The 16,452-nt window shown below is 42.8% G+C and overlaps 3 long non-coding RNA genes across 3 annotated transcripts; all 3 read left to right on the forward strand.

Annotated features, from left to right (window-relative positions):
- The first annotated feature begins 1,497 nt into the window (after positions 1–1,497).
- Positions 1,498–3,776, forward strand: LOC310753347. The gene is made up of 3 exons (XR_014543335.1): positions 1,498–1,628; positions 1,824–1,850; positions 3,604–3,776. It is a non-coding gene; the product is annotated as an uncharacterized lncRNA (long non-coding RNA).
- Positions 3,777–7,789: 4,013 nt separating this feature from the next.
- Positions 7,790–9,049, forward strand: LOC310754432. The gene is made up of 3 exons (XR_014543828.1): positions 7,790–7,945; positions 8,141–8,167; positions 8,885–9,049. It is a non-coding gene; the product is annotated as an uncharacterized lncRNA (long non-coding RNA).
- Positions 9,050–14,922: 5,873 nt separating this feature from the next.
- Positions 14,923–15,968, forward strand: LOC310753336. Its single transcript, XR_014543328.1, has 3 exons — positions 14,923–15,130; positions 15,326–15,352; positions 15,765–15,968. It is a non-coding gene; the product is annotated as an uncharacterized lncRNA (long non-coding RNA).
- The last annotated feature ends 484 nt before the right edge of the window (positions 15,969–16,452 follow it).

Below are 16,452 nucleotides of genomic sequence, written 5' to 3' on the forward strand. Positions count from 1 at the left end.
AGAATGCTTCCTGAGAAGGATGCTAGAGCATGTCCTGTAGTGCATCATGTGTACCTAGAGCAGTGATCCTCAAACATTTTTCTCTGCGCCACGCTTTCAATAAAAAATTTCATGTGCCACGCCATTTTTTTTATTGATAAGAAATGTATTGGAAAACCAAAAGAAACAACTCCTAGCAGTTCTTGATTTGGGGGGCGGGAATCTATAAATAGTCTGTAAATACAGTGGTACCTCTGGATGCGAAGGGGATCCATTCTGCGTCCATGCATCTGCGTGTGCGCGGGTTGCGATTCGCTCCTTCCACGAATGTGCGTGACGTCATTTTGAGCGTCTGCGCATGCACGAGCCGTGAAACCTGGAAGTAACACGCTCTGTTACTTCTGGGTCGCCGCAGAGCACAACCCAAAAATATTCATCCTGAAGCTACTTCAACCCGAGGTATGACTGTACATATAAAAAAAATTATCCATACAATACTGCACTGAAATGTTTCTTTGATTGTCGTCCTTGACTCCTCTCGCCATGCTTTCCCTCCTCTCCTGCCACACCAGTGTGATGTGCTACACCCTTTGAGAACCAGTGACCTGGAGTCTAGACCAGTGCTTCTCAAAGAGTGGGCTGGACCAGGACCAAGCTGTTGGCTTTGGGTCACTTTCAGGGGGGGTCCCAATGTCTCAGCCTGCCCAGGGCTTCCTCACTTGCGTGCCCCAGCCCCCACCCATGCCATAGCCTTTGGACTGGGCCAATGCCACCACCAGCAACTCCTTTCATGTTGAGGACAAGTGTCCACCAGACAGAGGTTCAGAAGAAGAAGGAAAAAGAAGGTCTGAGGGCTAAAGGGCAGATGGAATCTGAAAGCGAGATAATATTTATTAACCTTTGATATTAGTGATAAATAAACAGGGAATAGAAAGGAAGAGGATAAAAGAGGACAGCTGATTTAGGAGAAGAAAGGGATTGTAAAAGAACCAGAAATTAGATGAAAGAAAGTGGCAGGTTTTGAAGAAGGGAATAAGGCACAAGTTGACTGTGGAAAGAAGAATGGGAGAAGAAATTACAGAACATGGGTAAAACAACTTTGAAAAGAATGTGTGGTAGGAAGGGAAAAGGGAAAGGCCTTCTCCACTTCGATCCTCAAATTCTGCTATGTCAGGTGGAAGGCCACATTCCCAGCTGGCAGTCTGTGAAGGAGTTTGAGCGCTTTCACAAACACTTGGGTGGCTGTTGGCTCTAGTTTATCTAAGGCTCCCTCCTTGGAAGCGAGGCGGAGATTGAATCCAGTGGCAGTTAAAAACCAAGACTTAATCCTAAGAAAGGGCACATAGCCCATGGCACACTGCACACATCATCACATGCTTTCTTGTTTATTTGCACCGGGGGGTGTTTTCACAGACAAAGGTTGCTTACTAGCTAATCCGTTCAAGGCTCCAAAACCGCATCAGCTCAGCCAACACATTTGATTGGAAGGTTGTGCCTTTATAAGAAAGAGAAGTTGGATCCAGGTGAACCGTCAGTTTGTAACATCCCTCCAAGAATCTTGAGAATCTTCCTCTCTTCTTCAGTGATCGTCATGAAATTCTGGGTCCTCCTTTTGGTTGTTTGGGTTGCTTTTGCCATGGTGTCTGCTCGTAAGTAGTTGACATTCATTTATCCTGTTTACTGATGGAAGGATTAGGAAAATGTGTTTATTAGGGGAAAATGGCCCCCAAATGCTGATGAATTTTCCTGAGGTTTAAGTAAACAGGGCAGTAGAATAACTTCAGCCAACCTAGGCTGCCAATGACTGGAAGGAGGTCTCACGCTTTCCTAATTTCTCCCTCTAGGACCATATGAAGGTGAACAAGGGACCGGTGAGTATCTTGGCATTCAAAATGGGAACCACTGTTGATCAGCAAAACTGTTTGCTTCCGTTTCCTACCCTTCCCTACGAACATAAGATGAACGGGCTGGATCAGGCCAGCGTCTCATCCAGTCTAGCATCCTGTTCCCACAGTTGCTGCAGGATGCCCCTGGGAAGCCTGCAATATCCAATGAGCGCAGCAGTAGAATCATAGAATCATAGAGTTGGAAGAGACCACAAGGGCCATCAAGTCCAACCCCCTGCCAAGCAGGAAACACCATCAGAGCACTCCTGACATATGGTTGTCAAGCCTCTGCTTAAAGACCTCCAAAGAAGGAGACTCCACCACACTCCTTGGCAGCAAATTCCACTGTCGAACAGCTCTTACTGTCAGGAAGTTCTTCCTAATGTTTAGGTGGAATCTTCTTTCTTGTAGTTTGGATCCATTGCTCCGTGTCCGCTTCTCTGGAGCAGCAGAAAACAACCTTTCTCCCTCCTCTATGTGACATCCTTTTATATATTTGAACATGGCTATCATATCACCCCTTAACCTCCTCTTCTCCAGGCTAAACATGCCCAGCTCCCTTAGCCGTTCCTCATAAGGCATCGTTTCCAGGCCTTTGACCATTTTGGTTGCCCTCCTCTGGACACGTTCCAGTTTGTCAGTGTCCTTCTTGAACTGTGGTGCCCAGAACTGGACACAGTACTCCAGGTGAGGTCTGACCAGAGCAGAATACAGTGGCACTATTACTTCCCTTGATCTAGATGCTATACTCCTATTGATGCAGCCCAGAATTGCATTGGCTTTTTTAGCTGCCGCGTCACACTGTTGGCTCATGTCAAGTTTGTGGTCAACCAAGACTCCTAGATCCTTTTCACATGTACTGCTCTCAAGCCAGGTGTCACCCATCTTGTATTTGTGCCTCTCATTTTTTTTGCCCAAGTGCAATACTTTACATTTCTCCCTGTTAAAATTCATCTTGTTTGTTTTGGCCCAGTTCTCTAATCTGTCAAGGTCGTTTTGAAGTGTGATCCTGTCCTCTGGGATGTTAGCCACCCCTCCCAGTTTGGTGTCATCTGCAAATTTGATCAGGATGCCCTTGAGTCCATCATCCAAGTCGTTGATAAAGATGTTGAATAAGACCGGGCCCAAGACAGAACCCTGTGGCACCCCACTAGTCACTCTTCTCCAGGATGAAGAGGAACCATTGATGAGCACCCTTTGGGTTCGGTCAGTCAGTAATCTGTCCACCTGCAGTTGCATTCAACTCGTAGCAGATGATAGATTTGTCCTCCATGAATTTATCTAATCCTCTGTTAGAACCACCCAAGTAGGTGACCATCACTGAGTTGACCCTCTTCACTTTGCTTTTCAACTTTTGCCCGTCCTGTGATTTTTGGTTGTTTCATCTTTTGAAATCAAATTTGACTGTGTTGGGGTTTTTTGGCAATTGGCCATTCACATGTATGTTTAGTTTAATAGCACTGTGGGCATGGCTCCCTCCTGGCTTGACAACACATCTTCCGCCAGGTCCTGAATTCCCAGAATTGCCACCCTTCTGGTCACATCCATGACCAACTGTTCTAGGGTACAATCATTTAGACTTTCTAGAAATACCTTCTTTGATGTGCAAGACTTTCCTGTAAATCAACTAAGTAGGCAGGCTTGCTGTGACAGCGCAGAGCTGCTAAGGGCACAGGACATCCATGGAGTCTGTGTCCCTGAAAGGAACTAACAATCCTGTCTTCAACTCTCATTCCAGACCCTATACCTGCAGAGCTTGATCCTCTCCAAGACTCTGTGCCTCAAGACCGTCTTCTATGCGATCTCTTAGGAATTTGTCGTCTTAGACGCTAGTAGGATTTGGTTGTCAACAATAACACATTTGGATGCTAAATGATGATACCAATAAAGTAGCAATTTTAGTCGCAACAACATTGTGTGGTAAATGCTTGTCTTTATTCTTTCATCCTTCATGTACCATATTGCAAAATATGAATGTGGCTCCATGTCAGAAAACTCCAATCAACAGTGTCAGGACTCATTATGGTATTAGATCTTGAAGGATCAGCTCCAGTCAGTAAGGAACACATTTTGAACTACATTTCCACGTTAAATTATTTAATAACACATTTATAATCCCCGCCTTCACAGATGTACATCAAAGCAGTAGTAGCACCTGATCTCTTTTTCTGACTGGGCCCATGCCATTCAGCATATTTCCCTAGTTGTACACAAGCCTCTCTAGAGTTGTACGAATAAAATTGCTCAGCCAAAGTGGTTGAGAATCACTCCATGGGCTCACAATGCCTTGCCTGCTGACATCATGGGACAATAAGGGAGAAGACCAGAGACTATGAAATGAATGAAACTTAAGTTTCAGGGCCCCTAATCACAGAAGCACCTTTGGTCCACATTGCTTAATTTTTTGGGTCTACTAGACCCAATCTGAGTCACACAACTCGAAAACTAAAAGACATACATTTTTCAGCTCCCAGTTCCGGTCTGCCTTAGTCCGGAGGCAGCTCCCACGACAGCGGGAGATCGTTGGCGAAGGAAAAACAAGAATGATTGAGGGTAATTATCCTTGCAAGTTCCCCCCAGGGACAGAGGGGAATGGGCTTCACTCCCAGTTCATATCAGTACCTGGCTCTCGCTCCAGAATGGAAAGCGGGAGGCAGGGAGGTGCTGAGTGCAAAAGTACTTACCCTGCTGAAAACCCTCCTATGCCGCCATTAAGAAGCAGAGGTTCTTCTGCTAATTAGAGCTTAATTCGGACTAAAGTACAGGCACATGCTAGAAGAGATGAGATAATAAACTGCAGAACAGAACCAGCTGCCATGTCGTTAAGGTTTGAACCTGAGAGAAAACTTCACTCAGTGCGAAATACGGTGTGGGGGAGGGGAGCCTGCAGCTTCTTTATATGAAGCTTCTTCCTCTGTATTTATGATTTGGCAAACCTCCCTTGAACGTTAATTCAAATTATATATCTACAAGTAAGGAGGGATGAAAATGGATTATAGAGCTGGAATACAACATTAAATGGAACTGTGTTTGTAAAAAAAAGGGGGGAGGGAGCGAAGCTCTATTTTGTGAAAGGTTTACAATGGAAACTTAGAGCTGACCGTTTCCCATCCTTTATCATTTACGAAGTGAACTGAATAACACTAAAAAGACTTGGAATCTAATTTACCGTATTTTTCGCTCTATAACACGCACCTGACCATAACACGCACGTAGTTTTTAGAGGAGGAAAGTCCGTAGGCATGCCACCCGTAGGCATTCCCTCCATAACACGCACAGACATTTCCCCTTACTTTTTAGGAGGAAAAAAGTGAGTGTTATGGTGCAAAAAATACGGTAATTGGAACTATAATTGCTCATTTATCTTCAGTCGGACGAAAGGATAAAATAAGTTTGCGATCTTGCCAAGGAACTGATAAGGTTCAGGTTATTTACTGGGACAGGGTGATTTTTGCAGCTGTTCTTAAAGTTGTAAACAAGGAAGCACGGGGCGGAGCAATGGATAAATTTCTGAAACTACAATGAGATATCAGCTCCGCCCAAGGCATGATGGAGAACAGCAGCAACAGGGAAAAGATAGACATAACACTTGTAGTTCTACAAATCATTTAATGTGTCAACATGAATGGAAGTTATTAATATTGCAGTTGTTGTATAAGGGATTATTATTTTGACCGGAATGTAATTGAAATTAATAAGATTTTGGAACACAGAAATAAAGAAAATCATCAAACCATCAAATCTAGCACGCAGGGCCACCTAAATTATATAATTTGGAATTTGAATGATTGTATTATAAACTGGTATTTTTTATAATGAGGCTATTATTGGATTGTAATAGAAAACTAATAAAAAATATTATAAAAAAGACATACATTTTTGTTTTATTCACACCAGTGATTTAACATGTGAGATAATCGAGCAAACAATTATAATCAAACTCTGAGATGTAGTAGTGTGTTTTGTTTTTTTAAAATGTGATCTGTTGTGGAACAACCCCATTGAAGAGGATAACAGTGATTACCCAGACCTCTTTGCTGGTTGTGATGGGGCCCCCATAACAGTCCAAGCTTCAGGAACCCAATAATGTAGAAGCTTCTAGCAAACCTTGTGATAATCTGTAAAGGCCTAAACATCTTGGGACCAAAACACCTTAGGGACGATCTGCTTCATTGTGATCACTGAGATTTTCCGATGGCACACTTCTGGTGGTTTACGAAGGCTGTAAGTTTCGGCTGGCCTTCGCTACGGACTGACCTTTCCCCTGTGGAATTCCCTACCAGGAAAGTTTCGGCAGGAACCATTCCTCCATTTCTCTAGAAATCTTGTGAGCACTTTCTTCTTTCTTCTTTCTTTAGATGGGCCTTTACAACTCCTTGGCCCTTTAGGCTTAGCTGCCTGCAGCAACCCAGATACGTTCCTGAACAGAATGCTTCATAAGAAGGATGCTAGAGCATGTCCTGTAGTGCATCATGTGTACCTAGAGCAGTGATCCTCAAACATTTTTCTCTGGGCCACACTCTCAATAAAAATTTCATGTGCCACACCATCTTTTTTATTGATAAGAAATGTATTGGAAAACCAAAAGAAACAACTCCTAGCAGTTCTTGATTTGGGGGGCGGGAATCTATCAATAGTCTGTAAATACAGTGGTACCTCTGGATGCGAAGAGGATCCATTCTGGAGCCCTGTTCTCACCCTGAAGTGAACGCAACCCGCGTCCATGCATCTGCGTGTGCGCGGGTTGCGATTCGCTCCTTCCACGAATGTGCGGGACGTCATTTTGAGCGTCTGCGCATGCACGAGCCGTGAAACCTGGAAGTAACACGCTCTGTTACTTCCGGGTTGCCGCAGAGCGCAACCCAAAAATATTCATCCTGAAGCTACTTCAACCCGAGGTATGATTGTACATATAAAAAATATTATCCATACTATACTGCACTGAAATGTTTCTTTGATTGTCGTCCTTGACTCCTCTCGCCATGCTTTCCCTCCTCTCCTGCCACACCAATGTGATGTGCTACACCCTTTGAGAACCAGTGTCTAGACCAGTGCTTCTCAAAGAGTGGGCTGGACCAGGACCAAGCTGTTGGCTTTGGGTCACTTTCAGGGGGGTCCCAATGTCTCAGCCTGCCCAGGGCTTCCTCACTTGCGTGCCCCAGCCCCCACCCATGCCATAGCCTTTGGACTGGGCCAATGCCACCACCAGCAACTCCTTTCATGTTGAGGACAAGTGTCCACCAGACAGAGGTTCAGAAGAAGAAGGGAAAAGAAGGTCTGCGGGCTAAAGGGCAGATGGAATCTGAAAGCGAGATAATATTTATTAACCTTTGATATTAGTGATAAATAAACAGGGAATAGAAAGGAAGAGGATAAAAGAGGACAGCTGATTTAGGAGAAGGAAGGGATTGTAAAAGAACCAGAAATTAGATGAAAGAAAGTGGCAGGTTTTGAAGAAGGGAATAAGGCACAAGTTGACTGTGGAAAGAAGAATGGGAGAAGAAATTACAGAACATGGGTAAAACAACTTTGAAAAGCATGTGGTGGTAGGAAGGGAAAAGGGAAAGGCCTTCTCCACTTCGATCCTCAAATTCTGCTATGTCAGGTGGAAGGCCACATTCCCAGCTGGCAGTCTGTGAAGGAGTTTGAACGCTTTCTCAAACACTTGGGTGGCTGTTGGCCTTAGTTTATCTAAGGGTCCCTCCTTGGAAGTGAGGCGGAGATTGAATCCAGTGGCAGTTAAAAACCAAGACTTAATCCTAAGAAAGGGCACATAGCCCATGGCACACTGCACACACCATCACATGCTGTCTTGTTTATTTTTACTGGGGGGGGGGGTCACAGACAAAGGTTGCTTACTAGCTAATCCGTTCAAGGCTCCAAAACCGCATCAGCTCAGCCAACACATTTGATTGGAAGGTTGTGCCTTTATAAGAAAGAGAAGTTGGATCCAGGTGAATGGTCAGTTTGTGACGCCCCTCCAAGAATCTTGAGAATCTTCCTCTCCTCTTCGGTGATCGTCATGAAATTCTGGGTCCTCCTTTTGGTTGTTTGGGTTGCTTTTGCCATGGTGTCCGCACGTAAGTAGTTGACATTCATTTATCCTTTTTACTGATGGAAGGATTAGGAAAATGTGTTTATTAGGGGAAATTGGCCCCCAAATGCTGATGAATTTTCCTGAGGTTTAAGTAAACAGGGCAGTAGAATAACTTCAGCCAACCTAGGCTGCCAATGACTGGAAGGAGGTCTCACGCTTTCCTAATTTCTCCCTCTAGGACCATATGAAGGTGAACAAGGGACGGGTGAGTATCTTGGCATTCAAAATGGGAACCACTGTTGATCAGCAAAACTGTTTGCCTCCGTTTCCTACCATTCCCTACGAACATAAGATGAACGGGCTGGATCAGGCCAACGTCTCATCCAGTCCAGCATCCTGTTCCCACAGTTGCCGCAGGATGCCCCTAGGAAGCCTGCAAATATCCTATGAGCGCAGCAGTAATCTGCCCACCTGCAGTTGCATTTAACTCGTAGCAGATGATAGATTTGTCCTCCATGAATTTATCTAATCCTCTGTTAGAACCACCCAAGTAGGTGACCATCACTGATTTGACCCTCTTAACTTTGCATTTCCACCTTTGCCCATCCCGTGATTTTTGGTTGTTTCATCTTTTGAAATCAAATTTTACTGTGTTGGATTTTTTTGGCAATTGGCCATTAACATGTATGTTTAGTTTAATAGCACTGTGGGCATGGCTTCCTTCTGGCTTGACAGCACATCTTCCACCAGGTCCTGAATGTCCAGAATTGCCACCCTTCTGGTCACATACATGACCAACTGCTCTAGGGTACAATCATTTAGACTTTCTAGAAATCCCCTCTTTGATGTGCAAGACCTTCCTTTAAGTAAACTAACAAGGCAGGCTTGCTGTGACAGCTCAGAGCTGCTAAGGGCACAGGACATCCATGGAGTCTGTGTCCCTGAAAGGAACTAACAATCCTGTCTTCAACTCTCATTCCAGATCCTATACCTGCAGAGCTTGATCCTCTCCAAGGCTCTGTGCCTCAAGACCGTCTTTTATGCGATCTCTTAGGAATTTGTAGTCTTGGACGCTAGTAGGATTTGGTTGTTAACAATAACACATTTGGATCCTAAATGATGATACCAATAAAGTAGCAATTTTAGTCGCAACAACATTGTGTGGTAAATGCTTGTCTTTATTCTTTCATCCTTCATGTACCATATTGCAAAATGTGAATGTGGCTCCATGTCAGAAAACTCCAATCAACAGTGTCAGGACTCATTATGGTATTAGATCTTGAAGGATCAGCTCCAGTCAGTAAGGAACACATTTTGAACTACATTTCCACGTTAAATCATTTAATAACGCATTTATAATCCCCACCTTCACAGATGTACATCAAAGCAGTAGTAGCACCTGATCTCTTTTTTCTGACTGGGCCCGTGCCATTCAGCTTATTTCCCTAGTTGCACACAAGCCTCTCTAGAGTCGTACGAACACGATTGCTCAGCCAAAGTGGCTGAGAATCACTCCATGGGCTCACAATGCCTTGCCTGCTGACATCATGGGACATTCAGGGAGAAGGCCAGAGACTATGAAATGAATGAAACTTAAGTTTCAGGGTCCCTAATCACAAAAGCACCTTTGGTCCACATTGCTTAATTTTTTGGGTCTACTAGACCCAATCTGAGTCACACAACTCGAAAACTAAAAGACATACATTTTTCGGCTCCCGGTTCCGGTCTGCCTTAGCGGAGGCAGCTCCCACAACAGCGGGAGATCGTTTGTGAAGGAAAAACAAGAATGATTGAGGGTAATTATCCTTGCAAGTTCCCCCCAGGGACAGAGGGGAATGGGCTTCACTCCCAGTTCATATCAGTACCTGGCTCTCGCTCCAGAATGGAAAGCGGGAGGCAGGGAGGTGCTGAGTGCAAAAGTACTTACCCTGCTGAAAACCCTCCTACACCGCCATTAAGAAGCAGAGGTTCTTCTGCTAATTAGAGCTTAATTTGGACTAAAGTACAGGCGCATGCTAGAAGAGATGAGATAATAAACTGCAGAACAGAACCAGCTGCAAGGTCGTTAAGGTTTGAACCTGAGAGAAAACTTCACTCAGTGCGAAATACGGTGTGGGGGAGGGGAGCCTGCAGCTTCTTTATATGAAGTTTCTTCCTCTGAATTTATGATTTGGCATACCTCCCTTGAACGTTAATTCAAATTATATATGTACAAGTAAGGAGGGATGAAACTGGATTATAGAGCTGGAATACAACATTAAATGGAACTGTGTTTGTAAAAAAAACGGGGGAGGGAGTGAAGCTCTATTTTGTGAAAGGTTTACAATGGAAACTTAAGCTGGTTAAAGGGATTCAGGTCGGAGCCAAACAGTATAAACTGAGAGCATTTGCAGATGACCTAGTTTTAACTTTGCAAGAGCCAGACACTAGTACGAAAAGAGTCTTAGAATTAATACAAATATTTGGTCAAGTAGCAGGTTTCAAGCTGAATAAACAGAAAACGAAAGTACTGGATAAAAATTTAACAGCTGCTGAAAGGGAGAAGTTTCAGAGTGAAACTGGTTTGACAGTAGCAAAGAAGGTGAAATATCTAGGGATTAATTTGACATCTAAGAATGTGAACTTAGTTAAAGACAATTATGAGAAATGTTGGTCAGAAGTTAAGAAAGATCTAGAAACATGGTCAAATTTGAGACTTTACTTGTTGGGTAGAATTGCAGTTATCAAGATGAATGTCTTGCCGAGAATGCTGTTTTTGTTTCAAACATTGCAGATTTTGGACAAAATGGAATGTTTCAAGAGGTGGCAGAAAGATATATCTAAATTTGTCTGGCAGGGCAAAAAGCCCAGAATAAAATTTAAGATACTAACAGATGCAAAAGAAAGAGGGGGGTTTGCCCTGCCGGACTTAAAGCTTTATTATGAATCAGCGGCCTTCTGCTGGCTGAAAAACTGGCTGCTTCTTGAAAATACAGACATTTTGGATCTGGAAGGGTTCAATAATAGATTCGGCTGGCATGCGTATATATGGTATGACAAGGTTAAAGCTCATCAAGGTTTTAAAAACCATATTGTTAGGAAAGCATTATATAATGTGTGGACCCGATATAAAGATCTGTTAGAAAACAAAACCCCTAGGTGGTTGTCACCAATGGAAGCTAAGGAAGTGAAAAAACTTAATATGGAATCAAAATGGCCAAAATATTGGGAAATTATAGAATATGAGGAGGGAAAAGTGAAATTGCAGAGTTATGAGAAACTGAAGTCAAAAGTAAGAGACTGGCTACATTACTATCAGATAAATGAAGTTTTTAAACAGGACAGGAAAATTGGTTTCCAGGTGGAGAGGTCAAAATTAGAAACAGAGCTTTTGGAACCCAGTACTAAAAATTTGTCAAGAATGTATAACTTGCTGTTGAAATGGAATACACAGGATGAGACGGTTAAATCAGCTATGATTAAATGGGCACAAGATACTGGTCATAACATTATGTTTGCTGACTGGGAACAGTTATGGACCACCGGTATAAAGTTTACGGCATGTAATGCCTTAAGAGAAAACATTATGAAAATGATCTATAGGTGGTACATGACTCCAGTCAAGCTTGCAAAAATTTACCACACGCCCAATAATAAATGTTGGAAATGTAAGGAAACTGAAGGTACCTTTTACCACCTTTGGTGGACGTGCCCAAGGATTAAGGTCTTCTGGGAAATGATTTATAATGAAATGAAGAAGGTGCTTAAATGCACATTTGTGAAGAAACCAGAAGCCTTCCTCCTGGGCATGGTGGGCCAATTGGTCTCAAGGAAAGATAGGACGTTTTTTATGTATGCTACAACAGCAGCAAGAGTACTTCTAGCAAAGTACTGGAAGACACAAGAACTACCCACACTGGAAGAATGGCAGACCAAGGTGATTGACTACATGGGACTGGCGGAGATGACTGGCAGAATCCGCGACCAAGGGAGAGAGACGGTGGAAGAAGACTGGAAGAAATTTAAAGCTTATCTTAAGAACTGTTGCAAAATTAATGAGTGTTAAAACGTTTTGGGTCAGGTAGAACAGAATTGCGGGGACAAACAATTGGATATGAGAAAAAGGATTCAAAGGGGAAAAAAAAGTGTTATAAGTTGACATTGGGGCTTGCTGGAAAATTTTAAAACAGGGATGCAGAAAGGGGAGGTATGAGGAAGTCGATGAAAGAAGGTTTAAGAAAAAATGTGAAGAAATTATACGTGTTTATATGTTTGTCTGTTTTTGTATTGTTTTGTATTGTCTATTATTATGTGTTAAAAAACCAATAAAAAATTTTATACAATGGAAACTTAGAGCTGACCGTTTCCCATCCTTTATCATTTACGGAGTGAACTGAATAACACTAAAAAGACTTGAAATCTAATTTAATTGGAACTATAATTGCTCATTTATCTGCAGTTGGACGAAAGGATAAAATAAGTCTGCAATCTTGCCAAGGAACTGATAAGGTTCATTACTGAGCCATCTGCACTTCAAGAGACCACGCTTCTTCCCAGGCTGAGAGGGAAAATGCTGAAAACAGGTTATTTATTGGGACAGGGTGGTTTTTGCAGCTGTTCTTAAAGTTGTAAAACAATGAAGCACGGGGCGGAGCAATGGATAAATTTCTGAAACTACAATGAGATATCAGCTCCGCCCAAGGTATGATGGAGAACAGCAGCAACAGGGAAAAGATAGACATAACACATGTAGTTCTACAAATCATTTAATGTGTCAACATGAATGGAAGTTATTAATATTGCAGTTGTTGTATAAGGGATTATTATTTTGACTGGAATGTTATTGAAATTAATAAGATTTTGGAACACAGAAATAAATAAAATCATCAAACCATCAAATCTAGCACGCAGGGGCCACCTAAATTATATAATTTGGAATTTGAATGATTGTATTATAAATTGGTATTTTTTATAATGAGGCTATTATTGGATTGTAATAGAAAACTAATAAAAATTGTTATAAAAAATACATACATTTTTGTTTTATTCACACCAGTGATTTAACATGTGAGATAATCCAGCAAACAATTATAATCAAACTCTGAGATGTAGTAGTGTGTTTTGTTTTTTTTAAATGTGATCTGTTGTGGAACAACCCCATTGAAGAGGATAACAGTGATTACCCAGACCTCTTTGCTGGTTGTGATGGGGCCCCCATAACAGTCCAAGCTTCAGGAACCCAATAATGTAGAAGCCTCTAGCAAACCTTGTGATAATCTGTAAAGGCCTAAACATCTTGGGACCAAAACACCTTAGGGACGATCTGCTTCATTGTGATCACTGAGATTTTCCGATGGCACACTTCTGGTGGTTTACGAAGGCTGTAAGTTTCGGCTGGCCTTCGCTACGGACTGACCTTTCCCCTGTGGAATTCCCTACCAGGAAAGTTTCGGCAGGAACCATTCCTCCATTTCTCTAGAAATCTTGTGAGCACTTTCTTCTTTCTTCTTTCTTTAGATGGGCCTTTACAACTCCTTGGCCCTTTAGGCTTAGCTGCCTGCAGCAACCCAGATACGTTCCTGAACAGAATGCTTCATAAGAAGGATGCTAGAGCATGTCCTGTAGTGCATCATGTGTACCTAGAGCAGTGATCCTCAAACATTTTTCTCTGGGCCACACTCTCAATAAAAGATTTCATGTGCCACGCCATCTTTTTTATTGATAAGAAATGTATTGGAAAACCAAAAGAAACAACTCCTAGCAGTTCTTGATTTGGGGGGTGGGAATCTATCAATAGTCTGTAAATACAGTGGTACCTCTGGATGTGAAGGGAATCCGTTCTGGAACCCTGTTCTCATCCTGAAGCGAACGCAACCTGCGTCTGTGCGTCTGCATGTGCGTGGGTTGCGATTTGCCACTTCCGCGCATGTGTGTGACGTCATTTTGAGCGTCTGCGCATGCACGAGCCGCGAAACCTGGAAGTAACGGGTTCCGTTACTGCTGGGTTGCCGCAGAGCGCAACCCGAAAATATTCATCCCGAAGCTACTTCAAACCAAGGTATGACTGTACATATAAAAAAAATTATCCATACTATACTGCACTGAAATGTTTCTTTGATTGTCGTCCTTGACTCCTCTCACCACACTTGCCCTCCTCTCCTGCCACACCAATGTGATGTGCTACACCCTTTGAGAACCAGTGACCTGGAGTCTAGACCAGTGCTTCTCAAAGAGTGGGCTGGACCAGGACCAAGCTGTTGGCTTTGGGTCACTTTCAGGGGGGGTCCCAATGTCTCAGCCTGCCCAGGGCTTCCTCACTTGCGTGCCCCAGCCCCCACCCATGCCATAGCCTTTGGACTGGGCCAATGCCACCACCAGCAACTCCTTTCATGTTGAGGACAAGTGTCCACCAGACAGAGGTTCAGAAGAAGAAGGAAAAAGAAGGTCTGAGGGCTAAAGGGCAGATGGAATCTGAAAGCAAGATAATATTTATTAACCTTTGATATTAGTGATAAATAAACAGGGAATAGAAAGGAAGAGGATAAAAGAGGACAGCTGATTTAGGAGAAGAAAGGGATTGTAAAAGAACCAGAAATTAGATGAAAGAAAGTGGCAGGTTTTGAAGAAGGGAATAAGGCACAAGTTGACTGTGGAAAGAAGAATGGGAGAAGAAATTACAGAACATGGGTAAAACAACTTTGAAAAGAATGTGGTGGTAGGAAGGGAAAAATTAAAGGCCTTCTCCACTTCGATCCTCAAATTCTGCTATGTCAGGTGGAAGGCCACATCCCCAGCTGGCAGTCTGTGAAGGAGTTTGAACGCTTTCTCAAACACTTGGGTTGCTGTTGGCCCTAGTTTATCTAAGGGTCCCTCCTTGGAAGTGAGGCGGAGATTGAATCCAGTGGCAGTTAAAAACCAAGACTTAATCCTAAGAAAGGGCACATAGCCCATGGCACATTGCACAGAGCATCACATGCTTTCTTGTTTATTTGCACTGGGGGGTGTTTTCACAGACAAAGTTTGCTTACTAGCTAATCCGTTCAAGGTTCCAAAACTGCATCAGCTCAGCCAACGCATTTGATTGGAAGGTTGTGCCTTTATAAGAAAGAGAAGTTGGATCCAGGTGAACCGTCAGTTTGTGACATCCCTCCAAGAATCTTGAGAGTCTTCCTCTCTTCTTCGGTGATCGTCATGAAATTCTGGGTCCTCCTTTTGGTTGTTTGGGTTGCTTTTGCCATGGTGTCCGCACGTAAGTAGTTGACATTCATTTATCCTTTTTACTGATGGAAGGATTAGGAAAATGTGTTTATTAGGGGAAATTGGCCCCCAAATGCTGATGAATTTTCCTGAGGTTTAAGTAAACAGGGCAGTAGAATAACCTCAGCCAACCTAGGCTGCCAAAGACTGGAAGGAGGTCTCACGCTTTCCTAATTTCTCCCTCTAGGACCATATGAAGGTGAACAAGGGACGGGTGAGTATCTTGGCATTCAAAATGTGAACCACTATTTATCAGCAAAACTGTCTGCCTCCATTTCCATATCAAATATGACTGTGTTGGGTTTTTTGGGCAATTGGCCATTTACATGTATGTTTTGTTTAATAGCACTGTGGGCATGGCTCCCTCCTGGCTTGACAACACATCTTCCACCAGGTCCTGAATGTCCAGAATTGCCACCCTTCTGGTCACTTCCATGACCAACTGTTCTAGGGTACAATCATTTAGACTTTCTAGAAATACCCTCTTTGATGTGCAAGACCTTCCTTTAAGTAAACTAACAAGGCAGGCTTGCTGTGACAGCTCAGAGCTGCTAAGGGCACAGGACATCCATGGAGTCTGTGTCCCTGAAAGGAACTAACAATTCTGTCTTCAACTCTCATTCCAGATACTGCAGAGCATGATACTGGCCATAGCTCTGAGAATCAGCCCCGTATTCTATGCCGTCTCTTAGGAATTTGTGGTAGTTCATGGTGGCGCTAATAGGATTTGGATGTCGACAAGTTTTCTTTCAGCCTGAAAATCCTTGTGCAGATAAATTGACAATAACAGTGAATGATGATACCAATAAAGTAAACATTTTAGTTGCAAAGTGTGGGAAATGCTTGCCTTTATTCTTCCATCCTTCATGTACCATGTGAGAACTCTCCAGAAACCAATACAAGTGCCAGTAACCATCATGCTGTTAGATCTTGAAGGATCAGCCCCAGTCAGTCAGGAACACATTTAGAACTACAAAGACATACATTTTTCTTTTATTCACACCAGTGACTTTATCATTTGAGATAATCCAGTACAGCAATTTAAATCAAAATCTGAGATGTAGTAGTTATTTAAAAAACAAACACAAAGTGGTGATCTGTTGTGGAACTATAAAAGAAGAAGACAGATAGACAGCCACAAACCATACCAAAGGAATCAAGTACAATAAAATATAGATATAGCTAGATGGTTGGCTATACTAAAAACGTTCTGAGAATTTGCAACTATACAAATAAAAGTGTTAATAACTGTCCTTGATCACAAATAAAACATATGAACGAGTGGGCTTTCTTTACTAGGTAAAAAACAGGTTA

Source organism: Podarcis filfolensis (genome assembly GCF_964270895.1).
Source record: "Podarcis filfolensis genome assembly, chromosome: 2".
Taxonomy (NCBI): domain Eukaryota; kingdom Metazoa; phylum Chordata; class Lepidosauria; order Squamata; family Lacertidae; genus Podarcis; species Podarcis filfolensis.